Source organism: Macrobrachium rosenbergii, chromosome 23, assembly GCF_040412425.1.
Source record: "Macrobrachium rosenbergii isolate ZJJX-2024 chromosome 23, ASM4041242v1, whole genome shotgun sequence".
Taxonomy (NCBI): Eukaryota; Metazoa; Arthropoda; class Malacostraca; order Decapoda; family Palaemonidae; genus Macrobrachium; species Macrobrachium rosenbergii.
In genome coordinates, this window is record NC_089763.1 from 7,125,442 (window position 1) to 7,147,748 (window position 22,307).

The 22,307-nt window shown below is 38.9% G+C and overlaps 1 long non-coding RNA gene across 1 annotated transcript; it reads left to right on the forward strand.

Annotated features, from left to right (window-relative positions):
* The first annotated feature begins 424 nt into the window (after nt 1-424).
* Nucleotides 425-1,168, forward strand: LOC136851147 (uncharacterized). The gene is made up of 2 exons (XR_010856786.1): nt 425-505; nt 613-1,168. It is a non-coding gene; the product is annotated as an uncharacterized lncRNA (long non-coding RNA).
* The last annotated feature ends 21,139 nt before the right edge of the window (nt 1,169-22,307 follow it).

Consider the following 22,307-nt stretch of genomic DNA (forward strand, 5'->3'; position numbering starts at 1 on the left):
TGTTTGGAAAATAATTGTCTAAAAAATATTTAAAAAAATAAAAGATATGCCAACTAATAACAACAAATCCCATGACAATCGGGCCTCTCTTCAAATATAAAGATAAACTTGATCCACTATTGGCATCAAATGCGGACTGTTTATTTACTTGTCCCCGATGTAATGGGAAAAATATGTTGGATCCTCTCATAGGCTCATCAAAGTTCGCATTGGTTGCCATAGGGGTGTGAGTTATTGCACTGGAGTTCGACTGGCGTCTCCAGAATACTCTAATATTAGGAACCAGCCAATAAATGTAAATTTAACATCCATTATGAGAAATTCAGAATTCTTACTAGGGCCTCTTCCCCACAACAGCTTGCGATCTATGAATCACTTTTTATTAAACATGTAGTTCCAGAGTTATACAGGCAAACGACCGCCACCCCTCTCTTCTTGGTATGAGCTTACTTGTAACCTACGTATCTGGTGACTGTTACTCGTCTTCCCTCCTATTCCTTGAAAGGTACTTAGCATTTCCCTTTTAGTGTTTTAGCTTCTTATTAAATAAATTACCTTTTATAATTAATAAGTCGAGTCAATTTTATATTAATTAATGTTTGTATGTTTCAGCCTGAGTTTGAGGCTTGGCCTCGAAACGTTGCGAAAGTAAATAGATGAAATGCTGCAAGGCGTCTCCTGCTGATACACTTTGCTGTATATTCTGCCAATGGCCGGTGTTCTGGAAGTTTTATATGAAGATTGTCGCTGCCTAACCTCTTGGAGCCCCTCTTTGGACGTCGTTCTTCCTTCATCATGGCGCTTCTTCGACTCGTCTTTGCTGCCCTTTTCCTGCTGAGAATTCGTTCCTCTGGCGTTGACAACTTCCACTCCTTATTATATCCCTCAGCGCTCCTTGGTACATGCCGAAATTTGGAAAAAAACTACGCGGAGACTTCCAAAAGAGGAACTAGACCTCGGATTTCTTCCGCATTGGAAACTTAACAGCGTGGTGCCCAAGTTCGTAAGGTTCAAACTGTATCAAGCTTAGTTATATAGTACTCCTTTTATGCTGATGCGACGAGGAGACTGCTGGAGCTGGAAATTCAACACAAGAACAGATTAATCAAAACATTGTCGAAGCGACACACTCCGCTTTTAACCAATGTCCTTAACAATTTAACTTTTATTGATCGTATTATTTTTAAACATCATTTTAATAATGCTATTTCTCAGTATGTCTAATCCGTTCAAGAGGTCCATAATAGAAAATTGTATAATTCACTTATCACTGTTCCCAACTTTCAATGTAAAAGCAAATTTATTTTTAACTATTGAGACTGTGAACTGTCGAGAAGAGGGATGTTCCTATTATATTTCTTTCTTGAATTTTATTTACCCTGTATTAAACCTTTCCATCGGTTCTTTGGTTCTTTGGACAACTAGTTGGACACCTTTTTTTTTTTTAAATAAGAAAGACTTGAATATTTTGAAGCAATTGAGTAAAAAAGGAAAACGCTATTATGACAAGACCCGATAAAAGAAGAGGTGTGGTATTTTTTACTTAATAAAAATTAATATATTCACAAAGTAGAAAGCCTTTTAAATGATAATACTAAGTCTAAATATCTGGGTAAACCTGACTTTTCTACTATTTTTAAAAATGAAGACAAAGTTAATAGATTTTAAAGTCTTTATCAGACAAAAAAATTATTTATAGTGACATATCAATCTTTACTAAGTTCTGGTGGTTCCTATGGAGTTTTATATGGGTTACCAAAAGTCCACAAAGATGGGGTTCCCATCAGACCAATATTCACATCATACGAAACCCCTGGCTATAAACTAGCAAAATTTTTAGTACCTCTTTTAAATGAGCTTTCTTTCAATAACCATACGATAACAAATTCACGAGTGTTTAAAGAAAAAATGTTGGCTCAAGATTCTGACCTTTTCATGGTAAGTTTGGACGTTGAGTCTTTATTTGCCAACATCCCTGTGGAAGAAACTATCCAGGTTGTTTTAAGTGGGATTTTTACTGATGCCGATATTCTATTTCATGGTTTTAGTTTAGATAATTTTAGAAAATTGTCATATCTGGCAGTGCAGGACATTGCCTTTGTTTTTAATGGGAATACGTATTCTCTAATTGAAGGAATGGCAATGGGCAGAATAATTGCTGGACAATTATTGCCCTCTGGCCTATCAAACACTCTTTCACAGTCATTACGTGGATGATACCTTGATTTTCTTCAGAAACAAAGATCAAGGAGATGCTTTCCTACAGTTTGCCAATAATACTTATCTTAACATAAAATTTACTATTGATTATGAAAAGGAAAATAAATTGGCATTTTTAGATATTGAGGTTTCACCTTACATTGGAGGGTTTTTTACACCTGTTTTTAGGAAAAGGACATTTCCGGATTAGGTACTAATTTTTATAGTTGTTGTTTTAATTTTAAATTAAATTCTGTTAATACTCTCTTCCACAAGGCCTTTATTCTAACTTCGAACTGGACGGGATTTCATAAGGAAGTTATGTTTTTTACAAAAATATTTTTTAGACAATTATTTTCCAAACAAACTTTTTAAATATTTAAATAGGTTCCTTAATGGTAAAATTATACCCAAAGTTAACTTCCCTACTGTTCCTAGGAAACCATTTTATGCCAGTCTTCCTTTTATTCAAAATAAGTCTTTCTTTAACAAAATTAGACAGTTAATACATCAACATGCCCATGTCCTAAAATGGCAACTATAGACAATAGGGTCTTTCTTCATATTTAAAGATAAACTTGATCCACTATTGGCATCAAATGTCCCCGATGTAATCGGGAAAAAAAATATTGGATCCTCTCGTAGGCTCATCAAAGTTCGCATGATTACCATAGGGGTGTGAGTTAATGCACTGGAATTCGATTGACGTCTCCAGAACACTCTAATATTCGGAATCATGTCAATAAATGTAAATTTAACATCCATTATGAGAAATAGAAAATTCTTACTAGGGCCTCTTCCCCACAACAGCTTGCGATCTATGAATCACATTTTGTTAAACAAGTTGTTCCAGAGTTAAACAGTCAAACGAACGCCACCCCTCTCTTCTAGGCATGAGTTTACTTTTAACCTACGTATCTTGTGACATTCACTCGTCTTCCCTCCTATTACTTGAAAGGTACTTAGCATTTCCGTTTTAGTTTTTTTAGTTTCATTTTAAATAGATTACCTTTTATAATGAATCGAGTCAGTTTTATATTATTTAATGGTTATATGTTTCAACTTGATGATGAGGCTTGGCAAAATAAATAGATGGAATGCTGCAAGACGTCTCTCGATGCCTTTGCTGAATATTCTGCCAGTGGCCGGTGTTCTGAAGTTATATATATATATATATATATATATATATATATATATATATATATATATATATATATATATATATATATATATATATATATATATATATATATATATATATATATATATATACGTTGTTTTTCAAGTGGAGCTTTAAGATTTACGTTACCTTGGTGTTACTTTGAGGACTAATAGAAAAATAAATAAGTTTACAAAGAAAGATCATATAAATGAGAGATAGGGAATACAAAGGAAAATATGTACCTGGAATCCAACACAGTTGAAGAATTAGTAGACCTACCAAAACAAAGGTAAATACTTAAAAGGATTTACAAAAGACTGAATCTATATTAAATACAAAGAAAAAAAAGTGAAGTAAAAAATGAAAAGTAAAGAGAATTCTAAGAATAGTAGTCTACCTGTTTCTAGGAAGCTAAAAAACTGAGTGACATTCTCCTTCTTGGAAGGCCGGATGTCAACTATGCTATAAACAAAAGTGTGGAGGAGGCCTGACTATTTAATGAGGTCACAAGCTGCTTAATTATTAGAGATTCCAAAATAGAGAGAGAATGGTCATTGGGTGCTTGGGCCACAATACGGAAATCATCATTTGTAAATAAAGTTCTACATTTGTTAGCATGTTCTCTTATACTAGAGAATTCTTTGGTCTTTAAAGTACACCCTTTCTGGTTTCTCAGCACGCATTTTCTTTAAGGGCTAAGATCGCCAACCACATGCACTTTTATCTTGATCTCAACTAATTTATTTTACCTTGTTTTTTATATAGATTATTTAGCGTTTTTGCTATTTTTAACTTTTGTAATTATCATTTTACTGAGTCTGTTTTTAATTTGGAAAATCTGTATATTTTACATCCCTGATGATGAGACTTAAAGCCTCGAAAATTTGGCCAATAAACTTAAGATGCTACGATGGCTATTTTCCATCCTTTTCCATCTATAAGTATATACTGTATGGGCTGCGCCAACATGATTCACCTCAGTAATAAACAGCATATTAGCAGACAACAATTCTACTACAATACACTTCTAAAGAAACAATAAACATGATAGCAAGCACCATGGAAAGGAATAAAAGACAAGAAAACCATACAAGCAAAGCAGAAGATTTACAAGCAACTCAGGATATACAACAAGATATGCAAGACTGCACACAATATGAAGAAAACACAGCAGAGAGCTCAGAAGACGACTCATTAGATGAAAACTTTACACTCGGAATTGAGCCTAGTTCGACTCGAACCACCAATCCATCCTCAGACGCATAAGTAATTTGTAAGAAACGCAGCATCAATTAACAGAAGAAATACAAGCCTCACTACCAAGCTTCTCAGGTTTCTCCAACTCTCCCATCTTACAAAATCCACAGGGATCAACTTCAGCATCAAAAAGTACTACGCCAGTAGCCAATAACACCAGAAAACGGAAAAGTGGAAAGAAAAAGAAATGTACCATTAGACCACTGTAACTCGAATGGACCCCAACTCTACGAAGAATTAAAATAATTCAGCACAACGTCAACCCTGAAAACAAAGAAATTTGAATTATACAATATATATAGAGAAGTTAGCAACCTACATAATATTAATCAATGAGCATGGTATGAAACGAAATGAAACTTGAAATGCTTCGGATATAATACATACGCAAAACTTTGCTGATGAACCTTTGCAGGAATTGCAATAGCAATCAAGAGTAATATTAGACATAAGATAATAGACGATTTCCAAGACGACTTTTTAGCAGTCCAAATTCAAACTAACAAAGGACCAATAGTGATCGCTACAGCTTACAAGCCGCCAAGAAGACATTATTTCCCACTTCCGGATGTCATGAAGTTAATGAACAGGAGAGAAACCAACCTACCTCATTGCTGATCTAAATGCTGTCACCAAATATTTGGATATAGGCAATCTAATTACACAGGACAAGAAATAGTCAGATTAATAAATAAAAAGTATATCATACACTTAGGACCTGATTTCGATACCTTTGTAGCAAATAACAGAAAAGGAAAGCCAGATATAATATTGGGAAATAATAAAATTCACCTTAATATTGCCGTTACAAAGTAAGTATAGCTTAGTTTTACCAGACCACTGAGCTGATTAACAGCTCTCCTAGGGCTGGCCCGAAGGATTACACTTATTTTACGTGGCTAAGAACCAATTGGTTACTTAGCAACGGGACCTACAGCTTATTGTGGAATCCAAACCACATTATAGCGAGAAATGAATTTCTATCACCAGAAATAAATTCCTCTAACTCTTCATCAGCCGGCGGCGGGAATCGAACTCCGGCCCATCGAATGACGGTCTGAAGCTCAACCAACTCGGCCAACAAAGGGCTTATTGCCGTTACAAGAGGACCAGCAACCTCCTCCGATCATATACCAATGGTAATTACATTGTCAACCAATCCAATAATGATTCCATCCTTAGAAATACCAACATAAAAAAGAGCAAGTTGGGAAAGCCAAAGACGAAATAGACGAAAAATAAGTAGACAACCAACAATAAATTCAAATGAAATAGAAATAACAAAAAAGAAATAGTAGATGGTGAGCTTGAAGAATGGTAACAGAAATATAGAGAAGCAATAAAAATCATATACCCATAACTAAATGTTCACACTTCCACATCCTATTAGTAGTGGTAAGTTGAAATTGATACAATTGGCACTACAACAACATCCAAAACACAGTACTTATAACAGGGTGGAACAACATATTAATGAGAAGATATGTGTCATTACAAGAACAGTTAGTACAAGAAAATACAAGTTGAGTTAAAAGAAAATGGACAATGGCTGATGTCGGGATTTTCTTGACTTTTATTATTTTTGTTCTGACAGGCTCTGATGTTATGGGTCGATGACAAGGCCTTGAGGAGGCGCACTTCTAAAACTATCTGGGTGGGATTCAATAATATTTAGTCAACAAACTGGCAGTTCTATTACAAAACAAACATTTAAACCCATTAACAATACTCGAACATGAATGAAAGAGCATCACGTGGCGGCTACTTACCGCATTAAGAACCAACACTGATTAACGTTGGTTAGCAAATTTCCACTGCACACGCAGCTTCTCTACTACTCACCAATCCAATCTGCTGAACCTGAAAGCCTCTCTTGGGCTTTGTTATTACTTGCAGCCCTTAGGTCTTTGATATCACGTGCTTGGAAAGCACTCAAGTCCACGACTGGACGAAAAAAACGACAACAAATCGAGAACTATTTACTCTAAACTACAATTAAAATGACATTCTTACACTTGCAGCTTTTGCTTGCTGTGCAAATCAAGTCCTCATCGCAAGGATGACACATTCTATACATGGATAAAGATAATCACAGTTACTACGAATTTGACCTGGTATGGCGCATGGCTGCCAGAGAATCGAGAGACACACCAAAACATCACGGTATTTACGACGTTCAGACCAGGGCAGGAATGAGGCGTCGTCACTCTACTTCAAAGGAAACTTACACTTTCCGTAAACTACAGAACTTTGTAATTCAGGCGGGAATCATCGCTATTTAGCATTACGGAGATCAATGAATCTACTTTACTTGTGAATAGGAAGAATGACAGTTAAGTTACTTACCTAGATCAATGAATTGACTTGAAGTTCTGGCTGAAGGCCAATCTGCAAACTCTTGAATGGCCATGGAGTCCTGGATCCAAATCTCTACATAGACAATTTAGCTCGTACTAGGAATAGCAAATCATATTCATTAATGAAAATTCATAGTGTCTTCATTACTATAAGATCGCATTCTTCCTCCAGGCATTTAAGAATTACTTAACTCTGTCGCTATGATACAACTTTCTGCACAATGAACTGCCCGCGAGATCCTCGTTTTGCCCCAATTTAAATGCAACACTTGTGAAGTTAAATGGGGGGACTTCGAATGATCAGTTCGAAATTTGACATACCCACACCGAAGTATGGGGCGTTGAAATGCTGGACAATTCAGGAAAGACTGAGCTTGGGGGGGGAGTAACCACTCCTACACTAGTCAGTCAGGCTCGCTGCGTAGCGCTCCACAGCGACTCTAACAGAGTACACAAAAAACATGACATGGCAAAAAAAAATTAACATCAATATCACACCCCGGGGTAATCAATGTCACACATATACAAACAAAATATCAATGGCAGATATATACATATAAATGTACCCATTCACATAAGGTAGACATGAATCAGCATAGAAACTCAATAGGCAATGAGCCTGCAATAAGATCAAAAGCATAAATGCAAAATCACAATCAAGGAAACATGAATATACACTCTCATAAGGCCATCTGCCTTTAAGGAAACATAGATTACACTGAATCAGTATGTACTCTTTCACGGGACACATGCCCTCAAAACTCTTTCACTTCTCTTATAAGAAGTACTCATTACTCATATACATTTTGCACTTCATCTTGAGGGTGGGGGCTATCTTCCGCATAACTGACTTGTTTGCAAGAGGGGCTCCACTACCTTACGCTGACCGACGACTTCCATCCTCTGGAGGATTCAACTCACCTACATTTACTTGGGTCCACCCTCCTGCCTACTAGAATAAGGACCTTCCTGCTTTCTTCTTCTGTTTCTAGCTATAACTTAGATATAGTCACTTCCATTGTTACTTCATTAACTCTCATGTTTAGCAGCAGTCTTTTCAAAGGGATATGGAACGCCTTTTGTTCCCTAACTGAACGTCAACGTCACCACCACTCGATACCTCAGTATCATTCACTTCAGCACTCTCACTTACCGCATTGGTATCGCTCGAATCGTTACCAACATCGTCAGTGTCTTCTATGTCACTCAAGACCTTTGTGGCTGGTTGTTCGGATGTTGCAGCCAGTGCCATCCCTTGGTCGTCCCCAGACGTCACAATATTTCCTGGAACACCTACTGCTGGGCTGCACGCCTCATCTCGGACCTCTTCGCGCCGTCGTTGTCACAAGACCATCTCCGTCGCACCAACAACATTGTCAATACCGCTCGTCTCAACGCCATCATTGTCATCTGAAAGTTCCAGGGGACCGCGGCTGACAGCACGCAGGGACTCAACATCTTCGAACAATACCTTGGCCGAACGCACAACACCGTCGTCGTCCACGTACGTCTCCATGATGCGTCCAAGGGGCCACGTTGCCCGCTTTTGATTTTCTTGCTTTATTAACACGATGTCTCCGGGGTAGCCGGTGGGTTCCCCAGACCGACAATCGTGTCGGGCTTCCTAGGGCACTTAGTACTCCCTTCCTCCACCTCCCGAAGCCGCTTTTAAAGTGTCTGTTACTAGATATCGATCCCGAGCTCCGGAGGCAAGATAGCATTAAGGTCTTCATCTGGTAAAACAGGTGCCATTAAGTTAATTAAGTGACCTCGTATTAAATGAGAGGGGGTGAGGACCTCGTCCTTGCACTTGTCACCGCTATACATCAACGGCCTATTATTAACTACCGCCTCCGCCTCTCTCACTAAAGTTAATACGCATTCGCAGACACTTCTCCCGAGGGCAATCTTAGCGGGCACGCCAGAACACCAATCAGACGTCAAAAACTGTCGATGACACACGGGGCAGTTTGAAATCGCTATTCGAGCACCAGTCCTCCTCAGGAACTGCTGGATCATCCTCTTCATAAAGTCCCTGGAGGAGGTTGCTGGCCGCTCAACGCTTGGTGGTTATCAGAAGTGATTAAGGTCGGGGCTCCATGCATAGCACTGAATCTTCGAAGAGCCAGAACAAATTCCTCCACTTCCAAGGAGGGGCAGGGAAATTCAAATACACGGCCCTGTACAAGTGGCACGCCAATGGCGAGGATATAGCCTGGTTGTGTTTCTGTTTGTATGGTCATGTGTGGTCCACGCGATCATGTAAATGGTTTCTGCAAGGTGATCCTTTCCTTCGGCAGGTCGTCTCACCAGCGGTTGGAAGGCCAGTACACACTCTGGACACTCCAGACAACTTCTTAGTAATAGACCTCAGGCCCAAGGCCCAGCATTTCTGTCGAAAATCGCCATTAGCGATTGACATTACAATGGGAGGTGCAAACAATGTAAATACTTTAAGTATGTTCTGACTAAGTGTCCCTTTGGCAGGCAAAAGAATTAAATGTTTATCTCATCAATTTGGGACATCATCCCTTTAGTGCAAATCAATTTATCTACTATAATTAAATCTCTAATTGACTCACAAAATTAGCATCTCAAGAGAGGGTCTGACCTCACCCTCCAAATATGCATACACAGTAGGTAAATAGAATCTTTGCTCTAATAAGACAAGAGCTCGAAAAGGATCCCTTTTCACTTTTGCAAACCCTAACACTAATCTGGTTACTCTAATCAAAATTCGGAACTCAAACCTCCTGAGTAGTAGGTCCCATATCCCTCCTGGGGGAATAGAGCTTGTTTCTTCCCTCAGTTCCTGCACCGCCGCTACCACGGTTCTGATATTCGTTAGATCTGCCTCTTTGAAAGGAACAGGCTCTCCTGCGATTCTCAAGAACTCTGGACCCTGGCGCCAAAGAGGGTTCTGCTGCAATTGTTGGATTGTTATGCTCTCTAGACAAGACATCAGCAGGGACTCTGTTTGCTGGGCAATATACTTCACTGAAATCACAACTAAGTGGAGAAAACAACACCACACGGTTAGATATAAAGATATTTTGTTGTCCTTGGCATCCGGGATGCCACCCAGGCAATGCCACTTTGCTGTCTGACCAGATACTAAACTTCTTGTGGCTCTATTAGTCCTTTAATCGTTTTCGCTAGCCTACAACCTAGCAGCAAAGCCAAAAGTTCTAATTTAGGGATGGTGATTTTGAGCATCCTTCGAGCATTCTCATTTTGCTGGTGAGTAATGACACACGCTACCTTTCTTTATCTCTGACATACACTACAGCAACCGTATGCCCTACTACTGCATCAGTGAATATATGGAGTTCGATCTACTGAGACTCCTGCCGCTCTAGGACATGTTAAATCACTGACTGATTTCAACTCTGCTAACAGTTCTGCGCTTTACTTTCCTTTTCTCACACAACACGTCATCCCATCCAATCTCTTGTTCCAAAGCTGTTGGAGAAACAAGCCACTAACAAATAAATAAAGGACTGATTCAGACCTAGCGGATCGTAAATTGAGACTAGCAAAGATAGTACCCTACGTTTCGTAGGTACCCATCCCTCCCCCAATTCATGAATCCTCTCACTCTCTTTCACACACAGACAGTCGATGTCTCGAGCCCATCTCAGCCCGAGCACGCTCGCATTCACGGGTTCTTTCCACTCTCTCTCGCTATCGAAGGCTATACTGTTCGTTGCCCACCCTTCTAACGGCATTCCGGCCTCATCCGTAAAATTGTATGGACAGACTTGTTCTTTTTTCATCTCGTCCATCCTCTTCAAAGGTACTAACATAGTTATCAACGTAAAATGACTTGCTTAATTCAGGTCTTCCTTTCTAAACTAAAATGATGACTCAATACTTGTTGTAACAAAAGGACTAGCCGTGGATGCCGAACACTTCGCCACTCTGAAAGCGAATGTCATTGACCTGCTACCTTCGCCACAGGAATCTTGTATATTTGGCATCATGTAAATCTAATAGTACTCTCTATGAAATGCTTTGCTTATGTCTGCAAGCATGGCGCATTTATTCATTTGAAACTTTAGAAGTACACATAGGCCAACTCTACTAAATTAGGCACAGGTAATAAGGGTATTCATTTAAGGATTTATTATTCTTAGCTTTGGATGAGGCATTGAACATCTCTAAGGGGGTCGTGGTTATCTATTTTAATGCCGAAATGCGGCACATGTAGTATCCTTCATTTTTTGATCTTTTACTTCATATAAATCCTTCCTCCAGGTATTTGTCGATCACTCCCCGATATTGATTATATCTTTGTCTTCTGAAATTTTGTTTGCAGCGAATCCAGTTGTGCTACAGCATTTCTAAAGTTTGCTTGGCCTACCTTCTGAACGGAACGGCAACCATTTGATATCCCTCAGGCTTTTCATTACACTCATAAAACCTTCGTGATGTCTTCCGTCATGGACAGTGTATTGCCTGATGGGCATGCCTACGGTATCCAAACGCCACCATTCATCAACATCAATGCAATTGGTTCGCTTCACAACCCTACATACCCTGAGCGTTCTTGTGACCTTTTAATAGCCACTGTGGCACTCTCCCATATGGCGACTTGCCATTATGGGTCAGAAAAAGACTTATCCCGTCGATCTTTTCTACTCCAATAATGAAATAATTAAAGTAGTCTGCACCACAAGAATGTGCATCGGCTTGCAATTTATCGCGCTTTACTGTCAGGATCTGCAACGCGGACTCCCTTCCCAACTAGGTGTTGTCTTACTTCTTACATAACCTGGCGTTATGAATCGGGACGCCCACGCTCTTCGGAACAAACTAGTTTCATTCGAACAATTTGTTACCCACTCTACCCCTGCAACTCACAACGTCATACTGGCCACTGATTTCGCTGAACCAGTGAGCACCATCACCACTTTGCTCAACATCGGCAGGCCCAACTGCTTGCAGTTTTAGCGGAGATAAAGTCATGACTCCCAGTGTCCAAAAACAAGCGAACCCGTTTACTCCCTGCTTGTGATGGATCTCGGCCATGGCCGTTAGCAAAATCGTACAGGGAAGATCTACACTAGACGTTTGGGCTACTTTGGCGCTCTTACATGGTTTTGATTCTACTTTCTCTTGGGGTGGACGGGGTTTTCTATCGTGCTGCCTGGGCGTCGCATTTACTACAGGGCGGGAGGTTGTAGCTTGACTGTTACTTACTAAACTGGGATTATTTCGGGACGAAGTGGAGGGAACGGAATGTGCTTTTCTGAAGCTGCTATTATCACAAATGGAAGTATTATGATTATTTCCACAACTTTTACATGAATTGGGGTTAGGGCATCTATCACTACGGTGACCTGACTGAAGGCAATTAAAACACAGGCCCTTCCTTAGTAGAATGCGGCGTCTGGCAGCCACGTCACTTACTCGGCGGCATCCGTGAGGCGGTGCCGTTCATTGCAAAAGGGACAAGAATTATTCTGCATGGGTTTGTTTTTGGGTCTAACGCTGACATCGTTTTTCTTATCAGATTCTAATTTCTCGCCTCGCTGTAACGTGTCATCTTCCAACATGCGAATTATGAAGTCTATAGCTTCAAAAAATTCTTCTAAACTATAGTCGCATTTTCTGAGGTGTTCGACCACCTTTCGATAGAGCTTACCTTCTGACAACTTCTGATTGATATGCCCATGGCCATGCCATGGCCTAGTATCATTAGTACTGAGTTTCTTTTATTTGGCTCAGTGATCACTGTTAACTCGCAATCTGAACTCTTCAGCTCTACGGGGTTCAACGAGGGTACGAATATGTTGGCAAGTTTTCGATGCAAGATCACGAGCGTTTGGTGTACATTACCATATTGCTTATCCAAGAGATCTAACGCTACCTGGTAATTCGCGGCGGTTACACTTAGGGATTTAACGATCCTAAGCGGATCCCTGCCCAGAGTCCCTAACAAGTAAGTAAATTTGGACACGTCGTCCAAATCTGCCCTTCGATCCACGTGGATCGTGAACAATTCTCTGTAAGAAGCATATTCCTGCACTTCCCCTTCAAAGGTGGGGAGAGGCAGCGGTTTCAATTTGGGGAGGGAAACACTCCCTGTCTGAGTGACTTTCAGTTTATCGATTCGATCTAACAAAAGGGCAGAAGTCGCGACAGCTTCTGCTAAGGTTTGCCTGATTCTGGCATCTAAGCTAGATTCTAACTTTACGACTTGATGGTACAGCTCGAAGCTGACCTTCTTCTTGAAATCCCCAACTGCGTGACCAAATTTTGCACACGCTCAGAATACGTTTCACTAACGCACGCTGTGATTCGCCAGTAAGTCCGCTGTGAGACTCAGCGATGCCTCGATGTGGACAATCTCAGCTACTGCCATTTTGGATTATGTACTCTTACTTTGGTGGGTTGGTGTAAACTAGGGAACTAGGATTTTTCTTTACGTTAGAAAGACGGGGTACAAAGACTAGGGCACGTACAATTGCACATCGGAACAAGCTGAGCCTAGTTGTTTTGTTATTCGTCTCTCTCTCTCCTGATCAATCTCATCAAACGATTGAGGAACGCTAAGCACGGATTTCTGAATCAAAATGGACTCGTCCTTTGTTTGCCTTCAGCGTAGGCACGGAGTTCATAGGCAAGTGTCGCACCCGCACCTAATTTCTTTTGTAGCAGTATTTGGAGACTTTATTAAAAGTTCTTTACTTTCTGACATATTCAACGGAATTGATAGCAAAACGATTATCAGGAGATACTCTGATCTCTGCGCCACAGATAGCAATTGATCACAAATTTTCCTCAGGCGCTCGATAAGAGTACGAAATTATCCCGAACGGTTTTGGGGTGATCGATTGCCAGGTCGTTTCTCCTATATATAACACTTCCATCAACTCATACCGCTCCGCCAGAATGATAGACTACTATCTAAAATTGACTGACCAGACCTCCTGGCCTCTATAGATCTTCAATCTGAACACTGTGGCAGGATTCGGTGGGAATGACTGTGTCCTATCAGGCTACTCCTATAGACCATACTCTTATTGAAATTTCCCTTCAAGCTCTTAGAGAGCACTTGTCATCCGGTTCAAGGACCAAATGTCGGGATTTTCGACTTTTTATTATTTTTGTTCGATTGGTGCCTCTGATGTTATGGGTCAAGGACAAGGCCTTGAGGAGGTGCACTCTCTAAAACTATCTGGGTGGGATTCAATAATATTTAGTCAACAAATTACAGTTTTATTACAAAAAACAAACATTTAAACCCATTAACAATACTGAACATGAATGAAAGAGCATCACGGGCGGCTAAGCCAATGTGCATTAAGAACCAACACTGATTAACGTTAATAGCAAATTTCCACTGCACACGCAGTTTCTTACTACTCTCACCAATCCAATTCAAGGAACCTGAAAGCCTTCATGAGTTACTACAGAGCCCTTAGGTCTTTTGATATCACGTGCTTGAAAGACACTCAAGTCCACGACTGGACGAAAACACGACAAATCGAGAACTATTTACTCTAAACTACAATTAAATGACATTTTACACTCCAGCTTTCGTTTGCTGCGCAAATCAAGTTCCTCATCGCAAGGATGACACATCTATACATGGATAAAGATAACTCACAGTTACTATGGAATTCGACCTGGTATGGCGATGGCTGCCAGAGAATCGAGAGAGACACTAAAACATCACGGTACTTACGACGTTCAGGACTAGGGCAGGAATGAGGCGTCGCTTCGTCCTACTTCAAAGGAAACTTACGCTTTCCCGCGTAAACTACAGAATCCTTGCAATTCAGGCGGAATCATCGCTATTTAGCATTACGGAGATCAATGAATCTACTTTACTTGTGAATAGGAAGAATGACAGTTGCTATCATCTGGGATCAATGAATTGACTCCCAGTTCTGGCTGAAGGCCGTAATCTGCAAACCTTGAATGGCTACGAGTCCTTGGCCCAAATCTTAAGCATAGACAATTTAGCTCGTACTAGGAATAGCAAATCATATTCATTAATGAAAATTCAGTGTCTTCATTACTATAAGATCGCCCTTCCTCCAGGCATTTAAGAATTACTTCTAACTCTGCCGCGTATTGACAAACTTTCTGCACAATGAACTGCCCGCGAGATACCTCAGTTTTGCCCCAATTTAACGCAACACTTGTGAAGTTAAATGGCGGGGACTTCGAATGATCAGTTCGAAATTCCCGACATGATCTAACAATATTCTAATAAATGTGAAAAAGAGACATACAAAATAAGTTGGTAACAGGTACAGATTTACATAGATAAGCATGGTTGATTCAGTATGGCAGATCCTGCTTCACCCGCTCCTATAGTAGCACTAAAGAAAACGGGTTGTTCATCATAGAAGACCAGCTTAGTGGGGACTTTTCAGTTCAATGCGAACATTACAGCACTCGTGGTGTCTAAACTGGAAATCTGTCACGCATTATTGCCAGCTTATGTGGCAACGTTCTCAATGCGTCCTGAAAGCCGGGTGAATAACGGATAGATTTATATGAGGATCAGGCCTGCCAAGAAAAGAGTAGAATCAAAATGGAATAAAAGAGACCTCAGTCCTTTTCAATAGAGGCCAATAGGTGGAAACTCATTGACCTGGGCTTCCCATGCTCGAATACGGCAACAAAAACAAGAAAATAAAAGAACCGAGTTTTTACTAAGGAGATTTAAGAGAGTCAGTTTTATGATTTATTTGTATTTTTGCAATGCCTCTTTTTGTAACGACAACTTATTTTTATTAAAGGCCATCTTAATCAAGAGATCTTGATTTTCTCTTCTCTACACCTCTCTTTATTTCCCACCTATATTTCCATGTGCCTGCTTATTCCAGGCATAGGCTACACACTCTTTCGCCATTCAGGTCCAAGTCAAGACATCCTGTTGGCTGCTGTTTCAGTCCTCGTCCTCGTCTTACAGCCTCTTCCCTTGATTCCTTTTGAAAGTCGACGTCAGTGACCCTGGTCGTTGTGATACCAGATGGCTTTAGATTAACTGGTCCTCCTTTTTGAAGGTTTGCCAGAACAGCGTCAGGGCATAACACTCGTTGCGTTGGGATGCTCTGATGGAGTTGCCTGTCACCAGAAGCCAGAAGGAAGGCCCTGTGAATTCAAGACTAGATAGGATAGCAACCTTCTCGTAGAACAATCATATTCAGGTCTAGGAGGATTCAATAGATGGAACAAAACACGGAATGTAAGCACGTTTTTCTTGCATAATAATGTATAACATTGAATACATGCACAACAAAGAGATTAAAACTACCCAATTTATGTTCAATTTATGTTGCATGGATGAATGATCCTCATGTATGAAATAACTCTGGAGAGAGAGAGAGAGAGAGAGAGAGAGAGAGAGAGAGAGAGAGAGAGAGAGAGAGAGAGAGAATAGCATAAGCATTTTTATTCTTAAGGACATCCTGGTCTGCAAAAATAAAAAAGAGCCAGAAAGCTATCAATCTGTATTCTGTGAAGATGGATGAGTATGGAAGGAATATGGAATGGTTTGAGGAAAATACTTCGAGACAGACGGACAGTGTTTCAGTATGTGTGTGTGTGGTCGAGGAGAGGATTGCCAGACTACTGACGCCATCGCAAGTGGATAAATGAAAGGAACGTAACTTTGATACGACCAAAACGATTATGGAAACGGCTTTATGGAATTGGACTCAAAACCTATGAGAATCAGTCTCTCTTCACAAGAGGTCATGAATCTGACGATGCAAAAAGGCCTGGCTTTCCCCTCTACTTCCGGCCCTTCCCAACTTCTCTCTTCTTTCAAGACGAAATCTAGATAAATGTTGCTCTTTGATAGAATTCTCTCTCTGTGTGTACAAAATCTAGATAAATGTGGTCACTATGACCAAAGAAACTTTGTGGAACCACGTAGAAAAATATAACTAATGCAACATATTACATTTCATTTCCGGTTATTATTATTGATGAAATTGAAACAAACAAAATGAATAATTAGATTAAAATGTTTACTTTTAGCCAGTGATTAACAGCACTTCTTTCCATATATTTTTTTCATTATCTTTTCGGATTATCTGACAAAGAGAAGTGTGGGAAAAACAAAAGAGAAGTATGCTGGTGTTGCTCACCTTTTCTAGCATTAGAACACATGCTACTAGATGTAATTATGTTGAAAACACATTTTTCGACTCAGTGCTACATCTCAAACTGCCTTTTACCACCCTTGAGTCATTATATAAAGCACCTAACTCAATTTGAATGAAATACCACTGCGGTTTCTCTCTCTCTCGCTCGCTTAAGGTGTTGTCTGGGCATTGACGTTTCTACAGGCCATTCTTCCCTCTTGTGTTGTATTGAAAGGTAGTTCAATTTGAACAAACTTGTTGAATTTTAATATCTTTTTTTTTTTTATAAAATTTGCAGTTTTTATGTTAACTTTGTTATAAAAAATATTTTACTGTCAGTATAATAATTATTTTAACTTTAGTTTTAACTGCTGTTTATAATTCATTGCAGACTGATGATGTGCAAAGGATTGCACGAAACGTTTCTTAACAGAACCTTGAAGACTTCTTGTCTTATGGATCTCCTGATGATGATTTGCTGCTTGCTGTTGTTTCACATATATATATATATATATATATATAAACATATATATATATATATATATATATATATATATAGAAAGATATATAGATATATATATATATATATATATATATATATATATATATATAAGGGAACTTCTACAGGAAAAGACAGCAGAAGTTCAGTAGTGCTCAAGTTATTTAATGTTTATTGACGCATCGTCGGGGCACGAATGAGACACAAATATAAAGAAGGTTACAAAGTAAACAAAAGAACAAGAATACTCAGATGGTCAGTTGTCAAAGGGTAATAAACAGAAAGTTAATCCAGAATAATCCGGGATCGAGCTGTCACAAACTGATCCTAAGAGCAAACAAAAAGAAATACTACAGTTTAGGCTTACAAAATCCAAAAACACGTGTAACCTTGAATGCCAGGGGTTAAAAAGAAAAGGTTAATCCATGGCAAATCCGGGATCACTCGGTCACAAACTAATCCAAATTTATACTTAACCATAAGGCAAACGGAATCTTACCCATTCAAATTGCAGAAACATGTATAAAAATTAATATTAATTTTGCATATATTTATCAACAACTTTTTTAATTATGAAGGCATCAAGTTTAAACAAACCAAGACTTAAATTTAGAACACTTTCATTATTTGACTTAATAAAACAAGATTCGATGATATTCCTTTTAATTGTGTCATTGCACAATTAAAGGTCTGCTTACCCAGTTAATAGGATGATCTAAATTCTCATATGTACGAATACTGCATTTGATATTTGGCCAGTTCTCACAGAATATTGGTGTTGTTTGTTTCGTTGCGAAAATGGTTTTCCAGTTTGTCCATAATATATTTTATCACATTTTTTTACAAGGAATTTCATATATGCAGCCAGAAACATCTTTAGGAGAATTTTTTATCACTAAACTCTTAGCATTAAAATTACTGAAAACAACATTTGAGACAAAGTTTACCTCTAGAATTTGTAAAACCTTTTACAAATTCCTGTATTCAAGGTTACATGTTTTTAGATTTTGTGTTTCCAAACTAGTATTTCTTTTGTTTTTTGGTCTTAGGTTCAGTTTAGACAGCTCGATCCCGGATATCCTGGATTAACTTCTTTCATTTATTACTCCTTGACAACTGACCATCTGGTATTCTTGTTCTTTGTTTACTTTGTAATGTGGGATTCGGATTATACACTGAAGTCAAGGCATCTACTGTGATTTTTAAGCATATATATATATATATATATATATATATATATATATATATATATATATATATGTATATATATATATATATTGTTATAAGTGTTGATTCATCTATTACTCTTACCTTGTCGTCGCTGCAACTGACTGGAGATCAACACGTATATAACAAAGAAAATTTTACTTTAAAGGAGATTTCAATTTGAGAAAGGACTCAGTAGAGAAATTCTGGGGTTTTATTAATTACATGTGTATTTACATTAATTAGAAGAGTAAATTACACAGAGCCATATATGTTGGGCTCTTGGCACTTATCACGTTAACAAATACAAGAACTTAATAACTAGAGTGCCAAATAGTAATACTGAGATAACAAAGGAATTAGCTGAAGGGCTTGGTTGCTGGATGTGGGTACAATGGAGCAGATGGTGGATACAGCGGTATATGCCCTTTCTGCAAACGTGGAGAAAGGGCACATTAATACTTGATAAATTAAAACACAATCTAAAGTTTTACAAAGGAAATTGCCGAAGGCTCAAGGAGGGTGACGTCAATTTATGATCAGGCAATTTACTGATTAATACTGATGAGTTGATATTGACAATAAATCAATGGGTCTTAGTACATAGAAAAGAAAGGAACAGAAATGATAATAAGACCGAAAGAATGGACTGAATGCATGAATCAACTTCAATGGAGCCTCTATCAAGTGAACTTCGAAATGGATACTCAAGAGCGGTTCTTGAATAAGGAGGTTCCCAGTTGGCGCCAAAGGGGAATAGTCATGGGCTATGTGTGTGCTCCTCCACAATGGCTTTCGATCTGCGTCTCTGGTGCTTGACTCTGTCCTGGTTCTTCATGACCTCCCCAACATGCCAGCTTTCACTGCCTCTCGCATGTCAGGTGAGAGAGTTCACTGTTACCGCAATACCGTTAGACAGCGGTTCGCGGGTATCCCAAGAACAAGGCGCTATCTGGAATAAAAGATCTTCGGCCAGCAGATCATAAAGATAAATTTAGAGTGACTCTTTGGTGAGGTGTAGGAGGTGTACAATGGAAGGGTACTTTGGACCTTGACGAATCTATTGTCAGATTTAAGCTTGCAAACAAGGAGTGGCATAGCTGCCTGCCTCCTTGCCCAGAATGTGACTTCTCAAAAGGAAAACATATAAGGAGAAGTATTAATAACATTTAGCAGCCCCTAGACAAGATATTTTACATCTCTATCGGGTGTGACTGTCTGCAAGTGAGCCTAATGTTTTACGTAATTGTTTCTCTCCTAAAGCCTTCGCAAAAAGTGTTAGAATAATACTAATAAGATGTCTGCTTTTAATAATGAAAAACTGTTGGGTTGGCATGCATGAAGACTTAGGCAGCTCCTACAATTATTTAATACTACTTCGTGTAACTTTAATATGGAAGTGATTTAACCATAATTATGGTGATTATACAGTAATGATACTTAAGGTACATAATACAATGTGGCATGCATATAGGCTAGGACGGATTTCTGCTCTGTCAAGGAGAGACCACTTAGCTTAAAAATAAAGTAAAATTTCATACAAATCTAAAAACCTGTGTACATTGGTGTGACTACTCATTTGGTGAGTGCCATGGTACCTAGTTGAGGTGTGGCACTGTGCCAGGTGTGGCACTAGTGCCGTGAGGGCCTAATGGCTCTGTTGCATACAATTTAAATTTGCCATGCAAGTAATTGCACCAAAGGAAAGTCAAAGACTTAAAGGGCCAGAAGGTCTGGCATTTGGCACTCTGCATTGGTCAGAGTGTGATATTTAGTAGGAGAGTTAGGCAAGGCAAATGATTTGTTGTTAGAAGGCTTAAAATTAAATTACAAATGATTAAAGTTACAAGAGAATAGTAAGTTACACATTGACAGACAGTGAGAGTAGGGAAGTAACGTAGCATCCTACTCTGGTTGGGTGCCAAGATACTCAGTTAAAGTGGGACACTGTGCCAAGTTGGCATGAGTGCCAGAAGAACTCGGTGGCTCTCTCAGACTACCTGGATGTTCATGCCCTCTGACCTTTCAACGGACGGAACCCGGCACTGCTCAGGGCACCTAGGTGGCACTGGAGTGGTTCTAAGGCAGGTCTGTGATGAAATGCGTTGGACCTATGCTCTCTAAGAAACTGAAACAGTCTTCCAAAGAAGTAAATCCAGACAATTTTCAGGAGTCGGAGGGTAGTTGTATGCTGAGAAATCAAGCCCAAAAGTTTCCCTGATTACTTGTTTATATCCACAGAGAGAACACTCATTGATCTCTGGGCTGCACCTTCCAAATTCATGTATTCTTGTCCCTTTGTTTTCCAGGTCACACAAGGTGATATACAGTCTCAGGACATTCTGTCGGCGAAGGAAGACATGTGTTGACGGTCAAAAACAAATCAGTACTGAGCTAGCCACCACAGATGGAAGATCACTTCCAAAACTTACAGTATTTCCCAAGGGCGGGCCCAATCTTTCTCCAGTGATGACCTACAGTTAAGCAACCATGATCTAGCCTGCCCAAATCAGCTGGAGGAAGGAGAAGCTCACCCAAGCTTTGCTAAAACATGGACAAATTGTATAAGGTACGTCTGGGATCGAGAGGAGTCCTCCCTTAAGCTTTATTCTTTATTTCAAACTTTTCATCTTTCATTATCCCTTTCCTTGTTGTCTGCAAGTGCAGTGTAAAATTAACTAATGAAGTAATTATCCCTTTGGCAGTGATATATAAAAGTGAATTAACAACCTCCTCGAATCTTGCTCTTGTTATTTATGTCTATATGATAGGTCTGTTGAGGTAATTTATACTCATCAGACATCGTCCCTGACACAAGTTGCATGAATTCCAAACCAAGGAACCTGTTGCAGTCAAGAATAACTTAATTATCTGGGGACAAATTTCCCCATTACAGAATGTTTGTATGTGAGTAGAGCAAGTTCTTTCCTGACACAAGTTGCATGAATTCCAAACCAAGGAACCTGTTGCAGTCAAGAATAACTTAATTATCTAGGGACAAATTTCCGCACTGCAAAGTATTTTCCTCAGTGCACTGATACTATTAAATCGAGAGATGCTATGTAGTCCTTGCTGTTAAATTTATTCTGTACATTGTAAATAAATTAACATTTACTTATTCAGGGTATCTCTCTGGCGACCTTAAAACCTTCTTTTTACTTTCTTTTGGTTTATGCTTTGTGGCATTATTAGCAAAATGCTAGAGTTAGGCCATAATTGAATAATCCTGGCCTCAAATCATTATATATATATATATATATATATATATATATATATATATATATATATATATATACATATATATATATATATACATATATATATATATATATATGAGTATATATATATATATATATATATATATATATATATATATATATATATATATATATATTAAACTGAAGGAACTTACCACAAGGGATGATGCAATCTGACGCAATCTGACTCGAATTCCTGGGTTGGTAGAACATAGATGAAAGGAAAATGAGCTGAGGGCTTTACTAGAAAAGAGAACT